Here is a 21633-nt window from a genome sequence, read left to right as displayed (position 1 = left end):
TCTAAATTCACATGATTGCTTAAAGAATTACCACTGTTTTAGGAAATAAATGAGATAATGTATGTGAAGGTGCTTTGTAAAGTGTAAATCACTATCCAAATGCAAGGTATTCTTATGTTAGACTTCCTAAACCTTAAAAATATTATTTCAGAAACAGTCATTCATGTCTGTCTTGCCTTAATCAGATGCAATTACATTTTTCTCAGACTTGGAGTAGGGTAGAAACTTTAACTGCAGATTTTCATGCTAATCTCATTAAATTAAAAACTTTGTTCATCTTTGGTTTTAGATTTCCCATTCCCATTTCCTTTTCTTTCCAGCTCAAGGAAGCCTATGTATCAAGATGAGCAGATGGAGAGGTAATTGCTTCTCTGTCTCATTGTAGAAAAAAAGTATAAAAGCAATAGAAAAAAAAAATCTTGAAATGTGGAAGAACCTATTAAGGCTGCCTTGTGGCTTTCCACAGTACCTTCTGACACAGGAAGGGAGATGAGTTCCTCACTTATCAGGCTGTTATCTCAACCCCAGTTTCTTTCTCTGTCAAATGGGGCTAATAATTGTATCTTGTTGAGACAAACAAATGCAACAGTGACTGAAACAAGCCCTTTATAAAATGTCAAGCGCTGTGCTGATTTAAGGGGTTATTATTTCTAAGGTAACAATCTCTCCATAAATGAATTTGACTTTCATTGAGCTGTATTCACCTTGAAATAAAGTCCAAGAAACATTTAGTAATTGAGTAAGACATGGTGATGTTCACAAAAGTGAGATTTCTGACTATATAACACATTTAGAAATATCTAGAGTAGTCTTTGGCATATGGTAAAACAATCCTCAAGGCATTTGGGGGTCTTATGGAACTTGATAACTAGAAGGACTTAAGAGGTCATCTTTTTCATAACTTACATTTTATAGATTAGGAATTCCTACATTCATGCAGGTAGCTAGCTTTGTACCAAGAGCTTTGTTTAACAAATTTTTCTATAGCATTTACTATGTGTCAGGCACTGTCCCAAGTGCTTACAAACAATGATTCATTTATTCCTCATAACAGCCCTAGGAGGAAGATAATACATGTCTACAGTCTCTTACTTGCAATTCTGAACTTTAAGTCTCTGCAAAAACATAACTTTCTTTTTCTTTTTTTTTAAGGCTGGTGCAAACTCATTGGTAGCAAAACCTGATCTGAATTGACATAGCTGAACTCTAGTTACTGTCTTAATTATCCCACATACTGTTAACAGCTTTACATTTTGCTTTGAAACATATCAATGGTTTGATTATGGGGTCCTGCCCAAGACTCTGCTGGGGATAGTACTGAATATTTAATATAATGTCATACCTTTAAAAAAATGCAAAAATTCTGAATTAAAAAAAAAATCTGACTCTGAGGACTTTAGATAAAGGATTGTGGAAACTGTTTTATTATGCCCATCTTACAGATGAGAAAACCGAGGCAAGGAGATTTCTTAACTTGTGCAAGGGTATACATTGGCATCCTGGGATTCTAAGCCAGGAAGCCTGGCTTCAAAGTCTGTGCTTTTAACCAACACAAATTCCCTGATACCCACCACACAGTACTCTCCTGACAAGGCCAACCATACAGATTGAGACTGCCCTTAATTGCTCTGCCCAGGTACTTTGTGTGCATATGATATCATGTAAATTCAGACACCCCTTAATCTCTCCATCTCTACCCCCACCACTTGAGTTCTGCCATTAGCTCTTATCTCCACCCATTTGTTTACATAGAACAGCTAGGGTATTTTCAAAATGCAAATCTGATTCCTATCACACTTCTCTATCAACCGCTGCTTCAGTGCCTTTCCATTGCATTTATAAGAGCCAAAATTTTCCACTTGGCTTTGTTTGACCCTGCCTGTCTCTCCAGCTCCTACCACAGCCCCCAGGCTTTCTGTGCTCCAGGCACTCCCACCTTCTTTCAGTTCCTTGACTGCATTGTGGTCTGTCTTGCTGCAGGGCCTTTGCACGTGCTGTCCCCTCTTCCAGGAACACTCTCCTTATCCAGATCTCTTGCCTCCGTCATGCCATAAACAGAACTATCCCCACCATCTTCTTGGGTATCATAGAGTTGAAATTTCAGGCGTTCTTTAATAGTTAATGACTGCCTGGAAGATTTAAGCTTTCATTTTCAGAATGGCAATTTCCAAGGACCTTCTTGTCCTGCTCTTACTGACATAGAAGGGCCAGTCAAAATGGGCAGCAGTAGAGAGAAAGTATATCACCTTCCTATAAATACAGATAACAAACCAAGTTGTGTTAGGTGCTCAGTTGGCTGTAGCCTTCACACTGAGTCAATATTACAAGAGTGGCAAAGGCATTTGTCTGTCCATATTCTAGCTTTATGCTGAGGCTGGTGTTCTCTGGAGGGAGTTGAGCTGCCTTTTTCTTTATTTGGTGCAGGCATATTTGTGGTAGTATTATAAAGGCCTCTATGAACCTGTCACATAAAAGCTTACTATATATTTGGAGTGACCAGCTTTTCCAGTATGTTGTCCCAAATTCCCCCTTTTCTCTGTAGCTTATTCCCCCTAATGAAAAGAAAGGGATTTTTTTAATTTACAGGTTTATCAAATGCAGTAATCCATTATTTGGAAGGAATTGCTAGAGTAATCTCACCTCATTGGTTTCCATCAAAGCCTCCCAGACTGACATCTCACAAATTGAAAATTAAATGCAGTATAAGAGCTATTAACTAAACCTGTATGCTAAAGGGGTATTAGGATAACAGAATTAATGAGTGTTTTTTTGCTTGTATTTTCTTGAATGTGTCTTAAAAACCTTTCTTCTCCCAGAATCTTTTCCAGGAACTATGCCTGTCTAAGTTTATTTTTAATAATACTGTTTTTCCTCAGCTTTGCTTTTTCTTTTGCATAATTAGAGATATAAGGTCAGCATATTATCTTGAGAAATGCATCACCTGTACAGTCACAAAATGGTTTCCCTAGCCCCATGCTTTTTCTTTTACCTGATTTCCCTCTTACCTTCCCAGACATCTTTCAAAAGAGCTTCCTTTCCATCCCGGAGGATCCAGCCAGTTCCCTGGTCCCTTAACCTAGGCACTTTCTTGACCATGTTTCTCCTTAATTTGCCATATCCAGTCAATCTCCCAGAATGTCTGCTTCTTCCCCTCCCCACCCTGCTCCTTATCATGACCCTAAATATCACTGCATTCCAAGGCTTTTTCTGAACTTAACAAATATTAAAGGGGCATTTACTGTGCATGTGACCCTTTATAATGGGTGTGGGTGTGGGGGCAGTGCTTAAGAGGGTGACAGGGCGGTCTGGTAGAATATACGTGCATATCTGCTTTGGAGCAGTGTCACCTAGTGGTTATGGACACAGATTCTGGTGCTGTACTGCCTTGATTGGAGTGTTGGCTCTTTCGTCTACTATCTCTGTGCCCTTAGGTTGTATTCAACCTCTTGATACCTCAGTTTTCTCATTTTTAAAAATGGGAACAATTATATCACATGGATATTGGGGAATTTAATAAACTACTATATTCAAAGTGCTTATTACAGTGTCTGGGACAGAGAAAACACTCAATTATAACTACTGGTACATCTAGGCTCCAAAGCCTGCCCTACCATTCTCTTAACTCCTTGAATCTCTAGTTTCATAACGCAATATAGACAGAGAAAAGAGCACAGAATTTAGAGGCATAGGGTTCAAACTCTATCATTTATTATTATGTGACTTGAGACAAGTTAATTAAATTCCTGGAGCCTGAGTGTTCATCTCTTTAAAAGTCATCTATTCTCAGAAGCTACTTCAAATGCCAGCCTACCTTCCACCTACCTGCAATTTCTACCCTCACTTGCCTGGGCCACTTCAGCGGCTGCTTTACTGACGATTTCCTCCTTCCTGCCCCATGATGAGTCTTTATATTTTTCAAAGTGCTTTTCACAAACACCATGTAATTAATTTAGTCCTCATCACAACTGTGTGAGGCACGTGGGCATTATTCTCATTTATATTTTATTGTAGATATGGAAACTGAGGATATCAAATATCATATGATATTGCTTATATTTGGAATCTAGAAAAAGGATACAAATGAACTTATTTACAAAACAGAAGTAGAGTCACAGATGTAGAAAATAAACTTAACGTTACCAGGGGATAAGGGGGGAAGGGATAATTTGGGAGACTGGGATTAACATATACACACTACCATATATAAAATAGATATCTAATAAGAACCTACTGTATAGCACAGGGAACTCTACTCAATACTCTGTGATGGCCTATATGGGAAAAGAATCGCAAAAAAGAGTGGATATATGTCTATGTATAACTGATTCACTTTGCTGTACACCTGAAACTAACACAACATTGTAAATCAACTATACTCCAATAAAAATTAAAAAAAAAAAGAGCTAAAGAATATGGGAGGCCTCTAGAAGCCAGGAATGTCAAAGAAGCAGATTCTCCCATAGAGCCTCCAGAAAGGAATGAAGCCTTACCAACACCTTGATTTTGGCCAACTGAGACCTGCTTGAAATTTCTGAACTGTAGAACTGTAAAATAACAAATTCATGTTGTTTTAAGCTGCTAAGTTTGTGGAAATTTGTTACAGTAGCCATACAAAATGAATACACCTGGTATATGCAAGTAAATAGAGTTGTCGTGAGGGGTCAATGAATACAGAAAAATAGCTCAGAAGATGCCTAGATCATAGTAAACAATAAAGGCTAGCTAACATCATTTTGCATGTTTGTAATGTTTTAAAACCTGCTTTTTCCTTTTCACGTTTTTCCACTTCTTTATATTTTTGCTATAACATCATTTGTACCAGAGCATTTTTCAACCGTTCCCTAACTCCTTTTCACTGTGTGCAGTGATTTGACTTAGCAGATGAGTATCAGCAACATTCTGAATAAAGAAAGGGCATCCTCCCTCCACTGTAGTATCTAGTTCTCCAGCACCACTGAGGAAAGTGAGCTGGTGAAGCTGTGCAGTGTATTGACTGAGTGCTGTTTGTCAGGTGTGGGAGTCGGGGAGACCTTCGTTTATATCCCCTTCGTGGTCTTGGGGATGTTTCCTAACCTTGCTGTGTCTCAGTTTTCTTCTTTGTAAAATGGGGATACTTATAATACTTAGAGCCATGTTTATTGTGCAAATGACAAAAATTATGTGTATTAGCCCTTAGCATAGTACCTGGCCCAAAGCCAAACCTTGATACCTGTTAAAAGGTATTATTATTGTTGTTGTTTATTTATCAGTTTCTATTCAATTCTGGATCAAGAAGGTTGGGTATGGAGATGTCAGACCTTCTGTGTGTTATTTGCAGTGAGCACAGTGTGAGTATCTCATAAATATTACATAGTATTGGTAACAGGCATGCTCTTGATGCTAAAAGATTGTGACAGATAAATGGAGGGTAGAGGGTAAAGAAGTCTTTAAAAGCAGGCAAATAAAAGTACATCGGTATAAAATATTTTAACTGTTTGCTGCAGCATTTGCAGAGGTTTCAGAGGACGGGATACTGATGTCAGAAAGATAATAAAAGAAAAATAATTTAACAAGGTGGTGGATTGTCACGGCATTTTTGCTGCAGTCAGCAAATTTTTCAGTTTCTACTAATCTTATGTTTCCTTTGAGGATTACTGGACCCAGCACTGACATTTCAAAACATTTTATCATTTATATGATAAATTCTTTAAATTGAATCTGTGTTGTTTCAGGTGAAGGTATGTTTGCTTTGAAAGCCATATTAGAGATCTGCATTGAAATTATGCTCGTATACTATTCTTTTTATCACTGCTGACCTGCATTTATTTATTTAAAAGTTATTTATTTTACAGAGTGTCAGCTAAACAAATGGTATTGCTCAGAAGGTCATGCTTGAGTCCTCTCTGATGTGATTAGTTTTATTGGTCTTTATTACTTCTCAGACATTCTTTTTTGAATGTGTTACTATTGATTGTTTTGGTAATTGATTTGGTAGAGACTAATTTTGTGGAAGGTGGCAGTTGTTAACCCACGGAAAAGGTGATTGTAAGGCTTCCAAATTGTTCTAGAAACAGTGATTATGGTGAAACTTTACTTTTCATTGGAAGGATTTTATAGGTGTTATATTACTTCCTAAGCTTATGCATATTTCATATTTCTCTTCCACTGGAAAGGTGAAATTATTAACTGGCACAGACCACATGGAGGCAGTGACAGGTATTCGATGTTTTAGTGTGTGTCTTGGGAGTTGTTTGTCCTCCCCTCTCCCTTCTATTCTACTTAATAATATTAGTTTCCTTCCAGTTCTGGAATCTTATGACTGTTCTTTCCCCCAGTTTTAAAGGCCATGTCAAATGGATAGGGGAGGGCAGTGGGGACTCTGTAGGTTGGGAGAGGAGGTTCTGGGATTCTAGTCCAGCTCTTAAATTGTGCTGTAAATTTGTGCATTCCTCCTAGCCTTTTTGATCCTTATTTTTCCATTTTTCAAATAACAATTGTTCTACCTATCTCTCAGAGGTATAGTGAGGAGCAGATTATGTGTGCAAAAATAGTGGACTAAAAATTCAAAGAAAAGGATGGATTGTTATGTAGCAGTTTCAAGTAAGCACCTAGGTCAGTAATACTGCATTTGAGAGAGGAGCTTCTCCAGCAGTTTTTTGGTAGTATAGTAGTTCTACTGGAAGCATTCATGAGCTGCAAGTTCCCTGGGAAGTGCATGATGGGGGGTTAAGCATGTATGTACAGAGCAGTGGGCTAGCTCTGAGACTAGCCTTGGGTCAGTTCCAGGAAGGGGAGGATAACTACTTATAAACCCCTCATTTGTAGACCTGCCCTCCTCTAACTGTAATATTCATTCTCTTTCACTAATGATGTATGGAAAGGATATATTTGGAGGCTACACCTGTCCAGTCAGCCAAAACTACTGAATCAGCAAGGTGACCTTTACAGAACCAAATCACCCACCACTCCCCCATCCTTTCCCTTCACATCTGTAACTTATCATCATGTTACATTGAGGAGCTCATTTCATTACTGAGTCAGTTTTCTTATGTAGAGAATGAAGAGACTGGACTATAGATCTAGAAATTTTTAATAAACTCTTTCAACCCATTAACAAAAATACCTCCTGAAAAACTTACTCATAGGGTTGTTTTATGGGTGGAATTGTGTTGTGTCCCCACCTTAAAAAAAGATAAGTTGAAGTTCTAGCCTCCAGTACCTCAGAATGTTACCTTATTTAGAAATAAGGTCCAATTGTAAATGTAATTAGTTAAGACGAGATCATAGTGCAGTAAGTTGGCCCCTTAATCCAATATGACTGGTGTTGTTGTAAAAAGATGGCCATGTGAAGACACAGGGAGGATGCCATGTCACGATGAGGGCAGAGATTGCAGTGATATAAACCAAGGAACGCTAAAGATTTCCAGCAAACCACCAGAAGCTACAAAGAGGCAAGGAAGGATTCCCTCACAGGTTTCAGAGGGAGGATATCCATGTTGACATCTTGATTGCAGACTTCTAACCTCCACAACTTAGACACAATAAATCTCTGTTTTTTTTATAAGCCACTCAGTTTGTGGTGCTTTGATGCAGCAGCCCAAGGAATCTCATACAGGTTGCCTTGCAGATAAAGTGAGACAGAAGACGAAATACGTTTTGAAAGTTAAAATGCCATGTGGTGATTAGTTGATACTCTCTTGTTTTGTGTCAGTCATGATCCAAAGTGCAGTAATGGCCTTTCTCTGGGCCAGTTTAGCACTTATGCTGCAGGGATAGAAGTGAAGGAAGAAAAACTAAGAGCTTAGAAGGCCAGATCTCTTCCCATGAGGGAGTATGTCCACAACCTTATAATTCCAGTAGCGTGAAAGGGAGAAAAGACAGAAGGCAGCGTCTAAGCAGTGGTGTGTTACTGCCCAATAGCCCGCCTTCAGTAGCAAACATGGCCCAGTGTCCTGGAATCAGGCCGTGTCCTTGAGAAGCATCAATGAAGGCGTGGGTAGGGAGGGAAAAAATGGAGGGCTTCCTCCCTCTTAGGTATTTACATAGCACATCTATTTAGAAACAATACAGCTTTAACATGTGCTTATCCCCTCATCCTGAGAACACTTGTATGGAATAGGGGGTATAGTAATATTTAATTTGGGGGTGTTTACCTTTTAAAGCTCCTTCAGTCACACACTTGGATGAGTGTGGACTGTAGGATGGTGGAAATGCTGTCCATCATGGGAAGTACTACGAGCTTGTTGGACCTGGTCTTGAGTCTTATCTATAAGGAGGCAAGCTGGGAAATGTACAACACGGGTCCTCCACTGAGCCCCGTGCGGGGAAGGGATATGAAGACAACGCAGAAGGATAGAGAAATCATGGCAGTTTGTGCAGCTCTTGGATACAAGGGCTTGGATACAAGGTACAAACCCTTGGTTTGGTTCTGTCTGGGAAGGACAGGTAGTTTCATTATTTTAATGGTTTTCTTTCACTGCCTTCCTTCGTCCTTTGCCATATACAGTTAGTCCTTTCCTAATTATTTGAGTTCTGGTATTAGAAGGGTGTGTGGATGAGTGTTTGCAGCAAGTCATTTTAACAGGTAGACAACCAACAATATCAGCCAAATAAAATTGCCAGGCTTAAGGGAAAGTGGGTGGTTTTGTCTCTCCAAGATCTGGAGGAATTAATTTTTCCTACACTTCACAAGAGAGTACTTGGATTTGAAGATTGTGTTTCCCCAAAGTCTAATATTTAGTGATCAGCTGTGCCAGGCCCTTGATGGGTGCTTTCACATACATCATTACAGTTTACAAAGATGTTCTGAAATTCTATTTTTTTCCTATTTTACAGATTAGGACACAGAGGTCCAGAGATAAACTTCTAAAGAGCTGATGGAAAAACTACCAATTTCATCACTTTAGTAACAATAGATCGCTTTTAGAATATGTAGTGGTTTTTCTGGATGGTATGTCAGGTTCTAACTAAGTCATTTCTCAGTGTTTTCTCCTGAGCAGTCTGTTATTGGGGCAGTCATTAGAGGCATTCACCAGTGTTTTTGCTTCTCCTCCCTGCTGTGGGATAGGAAGGCATTCTCACACCTTCTTTGTGTGTGTGTGTGTGTGTGTGTGTGTGAATTCAGGTTTATCCTTTTAAAATTTTTCAATTAATTAATTAATTTTTAAAATTATTTATTTATTTATTTTTGGCTGTGTTGGGTCTTCATTTCTGTGCGAGGCCTTTCTCCAGTTGCGGCAAGTGGGGGCCACTCTTCATCGCGGTGCGTGGGCCTCTCACTATCGTGGCCTCTTTTGTTGCAGAGCACAGGCTCCAGATGCGCAGGCTCAGTAGTTGTGGCTCACGGGCCTAGTTGCTCCGCGGCATGTGGGATCTTTCCAGACCAGGGCTCGAACCCGTGTCCCCTGCATCGGCAGGCAGATTCTCAACCATTGCGCCACCAGGGAAGCCCTAATTAATTAATTTTTAATCGAAGTATAGTTGATTTACAATGTTGTGTTAGTTTCAGGTGTACAGCAAAGTGATTCCGTTTGAATATATGTATTCTTTTTCAGATTCTTTTCGCTTATAGGTTATTACAAAATATTGAGTATAGTTCTCTGTGTTATACAGTAGGTCCTAGTTGTTCATCTATTTTATATAGAGTAGTGTATGTATGTTAATCCCAAACTCCTAATTTATCCCTCCCCCCAACCCTTTTGGTAACCGTAAGTTTGTTTTCTAGGTTTGTGAGTCTGTTTCTGTTTTGTGAATAAGTTCATTTGTATCTTTTTTTTTAAGATTCCACATATAAGTGATATCATATCATATATTTGTTTTTGTCTGGCTTACTTCACTTAGTATGATAATCTCTAGGTCCATCCAAGTTGCTTCATATGGCATTATTTCATTCTTTTTTATGGCTGAGTAATATTTTATTGTATGTGTATGTGTGTGTGTATACACACACACACACACACACACACACACACACCACATCTTCATCCATTCATCCGTTGATGGACATCAGATTGCTTCCATGTCTTGGCTATTGTAAATAGTGCTGCAGTGAACATTGGGGTGCATGTATCTTTTCAAATTATGGTTTTCTCCAGATATATGCCCAAGAGTGGGATTGCAGGATCATATGGTAGCTCTATATTTAGTTTTTTAAGGAACTTCCATACTGTACCAATTTAAATTCCTACCAGCAGTGTAGGAGGGTTCCTTTTTCTCTACCCCGTCTTCAGCATTTATTATTTGTGCACTTTTTACTTTCTTGTAGGTAACTAATGAAATGTGAGTAGAAGTGACACAGCGTTACTTCCAGGTAGAAGCTTTAACAGCTGCTATATGATTTTTGCTCTCATTTACCTTCTGCCGTGGCAACCAGTTATGCTCTGTTAACTTGTGCCCTGGAGTTAGGATGATGTAGAACAGTGCCCTCAGCCTACAATATCTTATAGTGAGAATGAAAAATAAAAACTTTTCTTTAAGCCACTGAGATGGTCAAGTGCTTATCATAGCAGCATAGCTTAATGTATCCTGACTGATAATATTGTGTGACTTGAGTTTCACATTACAGATTTTTTTTTCTTGGCTTTCAAACCTATACCTGTTAGATAATAAACTTCTCCTATAAAGAAACTATGTGGTGATTTTATCTAGTCCCTACTTAGGAACCTTCAGTGACATAGGGTTTGAAATGGTACAGACCTATAAGTAGAATTCATTTTGCAAATGTTTTTTGAACTCCTACTATGTACAGAGCATTATGAAGGATGCAGAGATAAATTAGGTAGGTAACCTGCGTGAGGGAGCTTACAGTCTAGCAGAAATGGGCTAAATTTACATATGAAGTATATACAGTGAAGTGTACGTAGTTCATTAATTTATTCAGGCATATGTGTGTAGGTCCATTACTGCTATATTTGTCAAGTTCTGGCAATTTAGTAGAGCAAAAAGAGATATAGTCATTGCCTCCTGGAGTTAGAGGCCAAAAAGGGAATTAAAATTAATCATACAATTATAAATAAAATATTAGCTATGGAAAAGAAGAGGTATATGGCCCTTTGAGGGAAGGATTTATTTAGTCTAGGGGTGTAATGGAGAGCTTAGAGTAACTTTGTGAAAATGCCTTGGGCTCAGGCAGGTGTCAAGCCAGCCTGGGTTTAAATTCGGATGTTGCTGCTTTGAGCTGTAAGACCCTGCCCAGGGCATTTCACCTTTCAGAGCAGATTTAATGCCTACTTCATAGGACAGTTGTGAGAATGATACAAGCTTTCATTGTGGCAGTGCACATAGTATATTCTTCTTTTTTTGTTGTTGGGGGGGTATAGTTGTTTTACAATGTGTGTTAGTTTCTACTGTACAGTGAAGTTCCCTGTGCTGTACAGCAGGTTCTCATTAGTTATCTGTTTTATACATATTAGCGTATATATGTTAATTCCAATCTCCCAATTCATCCCACCCCCCCTTACCCCCTTTGGTGTCCATACATTTGTTCTCTACATCTGTGTCTCTATTTCTGTCTTGCAAACCAGTTCATATGGACTATTTTTCTAGATTCCACAAATATGTGTTAATATACGATATTTGTTTTTCTCTTTCTGACTCACTTCACTCTGTATGACAGACTCTAGGTCCATCCACATCTCTACAAATGACCCAATTTCATTCCATTTTATGGCTGAGTAATTTTCCATTGTATATACGTACCACATCTTAAATGTTAGTTACTGACCCTCTTTCCCCTATATGATTGATTCCACATGACCAACGCAGGGAAAGGTGAGGTGGGGGATAGGTGTGTCTGCAATTTAATCAAGTCTTCATGGAAGAAGTGGCATTTGAGCTCAGACTTAAAGAATGGAAATGGCTTTGATAAAAATAATTGTAATTATATGATGAGATGATAATTATAAAAAACAGGTGGTGTTACTTAGCAGCCAAGATCATAGGCTTCAGAACTAGACAGACCCCAATTCAAATCTAGGATCCATTACTTGTTAGCTTTGTGATCTTTAGGAAAGGTGCTTCTTTCCTCTACATGGAAGTTTTCCCTTCCATAAAATGAGTTTATGAATACCTATTATTTAGGCTTGTTGTGAAGATGAAATTAAAAAGGTGTGTAAAATATGTAATACCAATTTTAGTAACTGAGGAAATGCTCAATATAACTAGCAATCAGTATTTACTGTTACAGGTAGGGAAGGGCCAAGGCCTGGGTTCTTTTTTTTTTTTTTTTTAATAAATTTATTTATTTTTTGCCTCTGTTGGGTCTTCGTTGCTGCACGTGGGCTTTCTGTAGTTGCGGCAAGCGGGGGCTACTCTTTGTTGTGGTGCATGGGCTTCTCATTGTGGTGGCTTCTCTTGTTGCGGAGCACAGGCCCTAGGTGCACGAGCTCAGTAGTTGTGACATGCAGGCTCAGTAGTTGTGGCTCGCGGGGTCTAGAGTGCAGGCGCTGTAGTTGCAGCCTGCAGGCTTAGTTGCTCCGCGGCATGTGGGATCTTCCCAGACCAGGGCTTGAACCCGTGTCCCCTGCATTGGCAGGTGGATTCTTTTTTTTTTTTTTTTTTTAAACATCTTTATTGGGGTATAATTGCTTTACAATGGTGTGTTAGTTTCTGCTTTATAACAAAGTGATCAGTTATACATATACATATGTTCCCATATGTCTTCCCTCTTGCGTCTCCCTCCCTCCCACTCTCCCTATCCCACCCCTCCAGGCTGTCACAAAGCACCAAGCTAATATCCCTGTGCCTTGCGGCTGCTTCCCCCTAGCTATCTACCTTACTACGTTTGTTAGTGTGTATATGTCCATGACTCTCTCTCGCCCTGTCAAAGCTCACCCTTCCCCCTCCCCATATCCTCAAGTCCGTTCTCCAGTAGGTCTGCGTCTTTATTCCTGTCTTACCCCTATGTTCTTCATGACATTTTTTTCCCCTTAAATTCCATATATATGTGTTAGCATACGGTATTTGTCTTTTTCTTTCTGACTTACTTCACTCTGACAAGTGGATTGGGTTGTTTGTTTTTTTGTTATTGAGCTGCATGAGCTGCTTGTAAATTTTGGAGATTAATCCTTTGTCAGTTGCTTCATTTGCAAATATTTTCTCCCATTCTGAGGGTTGTCTTTTCGTCTTGATTATGGTTTCCTTTGCTGTGCAAAAGCTTTGAAGTTTCATTAGGTCCCATTTGTTTATTTTTGTTTTTATTTCCATTTCTCTAGGAGGTGGGTCAGAAAGGATCTTGCTGTGATTGATGTCATAGAGTGTTCTGCCTATGTTTTCCTCTAAGAGTTTGATAGTTTCTGGTCTTACATTTAGGTCTTTAATCCATTTTGAGCTTATTTTTGTGTATGGTGTTAGGGAGTGATCTAATCTCATACTTTTACATGTAGGCAGGTGGATTCTTAACCACTGCACCACCAGGGAAGTCCTGGGTTCTTTTTTGTAATGTTTAAATTCAAAATTCTGATGCTTTGTCTGACTGCCAGGGGCTGATGTCATTGAGTTCAATGTGAGATTTACTGTCTCCTTAGAGTATTAATACCCACCAATTAATAGTGACAGTCACTAAACATTTAGTACCTAATGAGCTGCATCTCCTCAGTATGGGTGGAGTGGCATGGCCAAGAAAATGTGTAATTCCGCTCACCAGACTTTCTTCTTGCTGGCTCTCCATCACCTCCCCACTGGGCTGCCTGAGGGGGTTGACTTCATCTGAAAAATGCATTTAGAAATGTCAGTGTCTGGAAAGCCCTGAGCTCTAAAGCCTCCTTGGAACTGTGGATGCAAAGAATGTCAGAGCCGGTCCCTAGTAAACTGCGAATGCCAAGTCCTCATTCTAAAAATGAGAAAATAAAGGTTAGAAAGGGGAATGAAATGGCCCAGGTCACACTGTTGGGGATATAATAATGAAGAAGTTAGGCAAGGTCCCTTCTCTTGTGGAGCTAATGATCCATTGAAGAAGAGAGACAAAATGCAAGAAAACAAATAATTCCAAAAGCGAACAGCTTATAGTGACAAAGAGTAATGAACTTGAGGGATGTTTTATATAAGATAATGAGGGAAGAGTCACTGAAGAGGTGGCATTTAAGCTGTGACTTGAAATATATAAAGGCAGCAGCCACACAAAGATCTGAGGCAGGAGTTTTCCAGACAGAAGGAACAGCACGTTCAAAGTTTGTAAGGCAAGGATACACTTAGTTTATTGGCATCTGAGTGTGTCAGAAGCCCACTGATCTAGGGTAATATTGGACACAGAGAAACAGTGATCAATACTATAAATTATAAGTCAAAATTTCTAGGGTTTTAGGCCACTAAGAGGAGATCAAATTTTATTGTAAGTACAAAGGAAAGGAACGCTACTGGGAAGTTTTAAGCAGTGGAGTGACACAATTTGATTAATGATTTAAAAAATCATTCTGCTGTTGTGTGGAAGATAGCCTGCTAATGATAAGAATAGAAGCGGGGAGACCAGTTAGGACTTTATTTCAATAGTCTTGGATGAGAGGTGGTGATGGAGTGAACTAAGGTAATAGTCTGGAGGAGAGGGAGAAAAATGGACAAACTGGGAATATATTTTGGAGAGAGGGTTGGCAGGATATTGGGGGAGATTAAGGTAAAGGGAATGGAAATCAAGATTGACTTCTTGATTTTTGCCTTGAGCAACTGACTATATGGTAGTGTCATTTACTGAGATGAGGAAATCTGGGAGAAGAGAAGAGGTGGGAGCCTATGATTAAGCATGTAGTATTAGATAAAGTAAGTGTGAGATGCCAGGGTGACATCCAAGTGGCGTTCTCAAGTACATACTTGGCTCTAAAAGCCTTGAGTGTTCTAACCACCACTCATTGGCTATATAAGCCTATGGAAAATACTAGAACTTCATGATGCCACTCCCCTATCCAGTGCCATACAGACATTGCTATTAGATTACAGCACTCTCTCCTGAGGAGCCGCAGTGCTCCAGGCAGCCACACTACTCCATTGGTGTTGGTGTTCGAAAGACATCTATTGGCCCCTCCTTCTGTGTTGTATTAGCGTCTTTTCTTGATCAACCATCTCAGCTTATTACTGGTTTTATTGTAAAAGTTAGAGCTAGTGAAATATGATTCATTTTCATCATTTACTAAGAGCCACTGTGTAAGTCCATTGCTCTGCAAGGTGCTGTGTTCTAGTAAGTTCATCAATATATGGATTGGTCCTTCCCTAAAGAAGTTTACAGGGCACCCATGGCGGGTGGGGGTGTGGGATCAAAGGAAAGTGCAGGACAGTGTATGATTAAATGTCCAAACAAATGGTCTAAGCAGTATGTTGAGAGGAGGGCAGAATGACCATGTATTAAAGCATTTCTTGAAGTGCTGGAGAGAGATGAGGCTTGATCTGGACTTGAGGAAGAAGAGGACTGGGATGGGAGGATGGTGCCATCAGATGGGATAAGCAGTCTGATTAAAGGACTGAAGGAGAAATTGGTAGAAAAAAGTTAAAACAATGGTCATATTATTGTGCTGACTTTAGGAAAAGCCTGTAATCAGTGGTTGGCTTAAGTGCTGGGTTGTTTACTGTGTAGCATGAATTCCCATTTCTTCGTTTCCATTCTCAGTTTCCTTGCCACTGGCTACCTGAGTAAGCCAATGCTGTATATTTTTATTACAACAGCATGGCAAATTCGATCACAGTTTTTGTTAGCTGGCTGATCTAGCAGATAAACTCCCAAATCTCAGTGGCTTAACACAGTACAAATTCTTATCTTGCTAAGATAATAATCTGATGCAGTTGTTCTCAATCAGTTGGCTCTCCTGGAATCTCTCTCTTCCAATCAGTGATTCAGGGACCTAGGCTCTGTATTGTATGGCTTTTCCATCTTCAATATGCGGCTCTTACAGCTGCCCTGGGAATTGGCTCCATTCCAGCCAGACAGCAGGGGAAAAGAACAGGAAGAGTTGGGCATGGGAGGTGTTTATGAGCCAGGCCTGGAAGTGGGAAACTCTGTTCTCATCCCACTGGCTAAAATTCAGTCTTACAGCCATATCTAAGTGCAAGGGAGGCTGGGGAATGTAATTTAGCTGGGTGGCCTAAAAGAAAAAGACATGAATTTGGTGATTATCTCTCTCACAAGGTGCCACTGGTCACCTGATTCTTTGGTATGAGAGCTCCTGAGCCTGAGGGTCATCTGGCACACAACTTGGGTCAGGCGTTCCCTTCCCAGCCCATCAGCTCACCCAGCCACTGGGGAGCTGAGTCAGCCCAGATCAGATAAGACCAGAGCTAGTGTCTGGAATAGCCCCTGATCTCCTCCCCATTCCACCCTTCCCTCCTGTGATTTCATTTAACTTTTCATCCTTTAGTTCTGACTCTGAACGCATTCTTCATCTTGGGCATGTCTAGGCTCCTGTTTGAACACCGACCTGACTCCTCTTTTCTTGACCTCTGATATCCATGCCCACAGACTGTCTCATGTTCATTATCAGTTTCTCAGAAAGAGTAACATATCTGGATGGGGTGCTTGTGGCTTTGAGTATGATTGTCTTAGTCTTCGAGACTAAGGATCTAGTAGTGTTAAAAAATAGCCTTAGAGTGTAAGAGAATTTGTAATATCTAAAAAACGCAATGGTTTGGTAAGGCCTGTTAGGAGAGAATGGCGTTTTTATGGAGTTATTAGCTAGATTGGAGTTAGTCACATCCAAAAGTAATACTGTGTATACTTCGTTAAATTCATTTTTTGTTAATTCACTTTTATGCACATAATCTCATTATCTCATTTTATTCATGCAGCATTTCTACAGAATAGGTGTTATTATCCCCATGTATCAGTCATATATAACCAGAAAAACAGAACCACTAGGGTGGATAGATAGATTGTTGGATTGTTTGCAAGGAACTGGTTTACACAAGAGAGGGCTGGCTAGGCAAATCTGAAATCTGTAAGGCAGGCTGTCAGGAAGGGCAGTTTGGGACTCTTAGGCATAAGCTGAAAAGCACAGGTAAATTTGCTTCTTCAGGGAAGCCTCAGCTGTGCTTTTAAAGACTTTCAATTGATTGAATCAGGCCTATTCAGATTACCTAGGATAATTTCCTTTACAAACGTCAACACCGACCTTACTCCTATGTCTTTATAGCAACACCTAGATTAGTATTTGTTCAGTAAATGGGGATTAAGCCTAGCCAAGTTAACATGTAAAACTGATCATCACGCCTCATTTTACAGATAAGGAAATACAGGGATGTAGTAAGTTGCAGAGCTGGTTATTTGGGCTTTTTCTTTCATGCTAAAATATACTCAGGTATTTTTCAAGTTCCTAAATTACATATGTTTGCAGCAGGATCCAAAGAAAATTTTTGGATTGATTTACCGAGAGTGATCTAAATGATATAATATTCAAAACGTAATAGTGAAGCAAGTCATTCACTGTATGGTAGTGAAAAGAGTATGAGAATGACTCATTTTTTCCTATCTAAAAGTCCCGTTGTGAATAATTGCCAATAAGGATAAAACCTTGATTTTAAGGAAGGCAATGATAGTAGAGTTTTCTTCTATATTTCTTCATTCAGGATCGCAAGAGGCACAAAACCTTAACATTTATTTCCAGCCCTGGGGCTGAACAAGTTATTAGTATAATTAGGGAAAGCTGAACTTTCATCTTTCTTTAATTGAGCATGGATAATTTGTACCTGTCATCAGTAGCCAAAATGTCATAAAATCACTTACAAACTTTCGTACTCTTGAACTGTAGTAAAAATACCAGTTATTTTGTGTCCGTAGAGTCATCATTTGGAGCACCTCTTTCAATTTGTTCGTAGTTATCTTCAGCGCTTCATGACTAGTGTGGTTTGCAAAGTGTCACGAGAAGTGCTCTTTCCCTCTTGGTGACAGCCAGTACATTTAGGGAAGAGGAGGCCAATGAGGAGACACATGCTGGCTTCGTGGGCACATGGTTTGAATGACAAGCAGAGATCAACAGATTATTATTTTTCACAGCAAGGAGAGGAGGAGGGAGCTCAGAAATTCTGAACGAAATGTCAGCTTTTGGATGCTTTGGTTGTGCATTCTCACACAAGAAGTCAAGGACATTTTTATTTGTTTTTCTTCCCTCCAGTCACACTCTAGGAAGACAAAGCTATTATCATAGGTTATGCCTAACCACCGAACTCACGGTCTTTAGTGAAAAAGCACCCTAGAGGCCAAAATGACTACTGTGCCTGTTTCTGCCATAAATTTTGATGGTGGAAAAGAGTGTTGGACCACTGATTATTGCAGCCTTGGAGATAGTTACCAGCCCACATGCCTAGTAACAATTGTGATCTTGTTTGAAAGAAGAGGGACTTGACTGTACTGTCAGTGTAAGAACAGTATCTATAACCTTGAGGAAACAACTGATAGGGTGGTTGATATTTTTTATCCCTTTTAGGCAGAATTACCTTTTTTATAAAGGATAGTTTGCGGGACTTCCCTGATGATGCAGTGGTTAAGAATCCGCCTGCCAATGCAGGGGACACAGTTTCAAGCCCTGGTCCGGGAAGATCCCATATGCCATGGAGCAACTAAGCCCGTGTGCCAAAACTGCTGAGACTGGATGCCACAACCACTGAAGCTCACAGCCCTAGAGCCCGTGTTCCACAACAAGAGAAGCCACTGCAATGAGAAGCCCATGCACTGCAACAAAGAGTAGCCCCTGTTCTCCGCAACTAGAGAAAGCCCGAGCATAGCAACGAAGACCCGACACAGCCAAAGATAAATTAAAAAAAAAAAAAGGATAGTTTGCAAATTTGGAATTGAGAGAAATTCATGGTTTCAGTAGAATATGTTTCCCCTGAGGTAAACTCAGAGAGTGCTTTAATGCTGTTCCTTAACCCAGACAGGTCAACTCTGGGGAAAGGAAGTGTGAGACAGAGGAGTAAGAAAGGCTGGGGGAATAGGAGCTAAGGAGAGGGCTTAGCAGCTTTTAAATTGGTAAAAGGAAGATACAGACTGATGGCAAGTTAGTACCTGGAGAAGAATGGACGTGGCCTGGGTTTCCTGCAGAAGGAGTCTGGGACAAGTGAGGACAGGGACGAGAGAGGAATTGGAGATAGGTGGTAAATGTTTCCTTGGTAGCCTATGAACAAGTAGTTTGGAAATGTGGAGTTTATCAGTCAGGAAGTCAGCAGACAAGAGAAAGCGTGCTTAACTAGAATGTTGTAGAGAATTTAATGAAGGTACTATTCAGAGCTGTGTAGGCAGGGCTGAGGCACCCAGGAAAAGATGATGAGGTGCCAGGGATTAGCAACATCAAGAAGCTGTCACATTGTCTAGGTCTGAAGAGCACGGGGTGAACATTGGGACCCAGTGCTACTGGAGCCCCATGAGACTTATCACTGTAGAATGAGGCTCTAGACATGAGGTGAAATTGTAGAGGGATCAAGCCATTGCCAGAGCCACAGTGCTGAGGCAAGTGGAGAGCATCGTAAGAAATGTCCCAACCTCTCTCTCCTCCCACTTTCTTGTCTTTCTTTTGGTCAGTCCAAGCTGAAGTCAGAGGAGACAGGATGCACAGAAGGGCAGAGAATCGTTTGGGGATAACAGCACAAGAGAGAATAACTAGACAGGTGAGAGCCAGGAAGTAGGGGAGGTCCAAGTACTAAGTACTGGTCTTGGCTAGGTAATCAACTTGCAAAGGACTTTAAACAAATAGATTAACCCTTTTCTGTTTCTTTTCTCCCCCATCAGTAAATGGGGATAATAATTCTTGCCCGTAACCTGGAGTTGTTATAAAGATCAGATGACATAATAGATGTATTTGTTTCATTGATTTGTATTTATATTGCACTTTATAATTTCCAAATCTTTCTTACATCTGTTAACTTATTTGCTTCTCAAAATTAGCTTGTAAGGTATCCAAGATAAGTTTTATTATTCCCATTTAACATTTGAGATGATTGATTCAGAGAAATTAGGTGGTTTCTTCATGGTCACAAGGCTAATAGTCCTTTTGCCTCAAACTTGACTGTAATTTTCTCTTTTCACACTTAACTGCAGTTTAGTTCAACATTTCAGGCAGTTTTGGGGGACTGTTACTGTCTTTGATTATCTGGGTAGGTCTTTGTAAGGCATAAAGTTTCCAGATAAGGAGCCTGAGACCATACCTTTCATGTGTGGAACAGCATCCATAATTCAGGTGGTCTTTCTTTTTTGAGCATAATCTTGGGAAGAAAAAATGGGGAAGAAAAGGGCCTTGTTCTTTTTCCATAACTGACCACTCTTCGTTCTCTCTTGACAGAAAATGCAAAATGAAGTGCTATAAAAAAGTCTGTCCCCCCTAAATTTATATGTTGAGGCCTAACCCCCAATGTGGTGGTATTTGGAGGTAGGGCCTTTGAGAGGTGATTAGGTCATGAGAGTGGAGCCTTCATGAATGAGATTAGTGCCCTGATAATAGAGATCCCAGAGAGCTCTTTCTGCCATGTGAGGACATAGTGAGAAGAACTGTCTGTAAGTTATCATAGTGGTTTTATTTTTTTCTTTTAATAATATGGCTATCTATTTTATAAATATTTCAACTTTAGAAAATAAATGGCCTTCCTTTATCAAAGAGATTGTGTACTCACTTTTCCTCCCTCTACCTTTATCTGTTATTATATTAGCACGTGTGCAATTCTATTTCAGTGTATCCACTTGTATATTTTAGGAAGAATGCTAAAGTGATAGATGTGTGAAGAATGGGTTAAAACTGAAGATGGACAAGAAGACTAGTTAGGTATCATTGTAGGAGTTGCATGATGGGAGTGGTTCTGTCTGAATGAGAAGGAAGGGACCTGATATGAGATTGTTTAGAAATCTAGTTTCAATTTCACCTTTGCTATGGGGCTTTCTTCTTTGAAAAAGAATGTGGTCTGTCTGTACCATTTCTTTATTCTGCCTCACTCATGCCAATACAATAGGTCACTCTCCTGTCAATGTATTTGACTAGATCTGAATCCTTAGAATATTTCTGTGGTTTAGGCAATACTTGAATTTACCTGTTTTCTCTTCTGAGGTGATGCACCTGTCTGATTTGTGTCTCCCTGACTATTTAGAGCTGTTTGTTTTTGAACCTTGTTGTCTTCATAGTCTGAAGCCCTGACAGTAACCAGAACAGTGTGCAGGCTCTCTGAGCATCTCACTGTGTGCTTTCACCTTGGCTTTTGCTTTCTGCCTCACGGATCCCAGCATCAAATGGAAATGACAAAAGCTGCCCAGGATCTGCTTCACATGGGCACTCTAACAATTCATTAGTTTTTTATTATTTTAATTTTTTTAGAGCAGAGCCCCTGTACTTTGTTGAAGCAGAGACAGAACTTCTAGTATCAGAGTAGGTTATCATGTTACTTTTCGCTCCCAGTTGGGCTCTGTGCAGCTTCTCTGGAGTGAGCAGGTGTTGGCTGACCTGTTTTTCCATTTGGATTTATTTATGAAGATCATAACAAAGAAGCAAAATGGCAAGAGATAGAGTGAGAAAGCTCCTCATGCAGCAGTCTCTGCTCAGGCCTATGGAAAGAGTTATAGGACTCCACACACAGGTGTTCTTTTCCACAGAGCCTATATTTTTTGGCCCCTTTGCCCTCCAAAAGTCACCAGAAAATTCTCAGCAGTATTTAACTTGGTTAAAAATATAGTCCAGGGAGCCATCCTCTCCTTGAGCATCTGGAGGA

At 39.9% G+C, this 21633-nt stretch overlaps 1 long non-coding RNA gene across 1 annotated transcript in view; it reads left to right on the top strand.

Moving 5' to 3' along the window:
* Positions 1 to 21633, top strand: part of LOC111174177 (uncharacterized) — a 420003-nt gene that overhangs the window by 198721 nt on the left and 199649 nt on the right. The gene's annotated exons all lie outside the window — the stretch shown is intronic.

This window comes from Delphinapterus leucas, chromosome 10 (assembly GCF_059928025.1).
Source record: "Delphinapterus leucas isolate spDelLeu-1000000601 "Yukka" chromosome 10, BTC_Dleu_Yukka2, whole genome shotgun sequence".
Taxonomy (NCBI): domain Eukaryota; kingdom Metazoa; phylum Chordata; class Mammalia; order Artiodactyla; family Monodontidae; genus Delphinapterus; species Delphinapterus leucas.
This window is presented reverse-complemented; position numbering and strand designations above follow the sequence as displayed.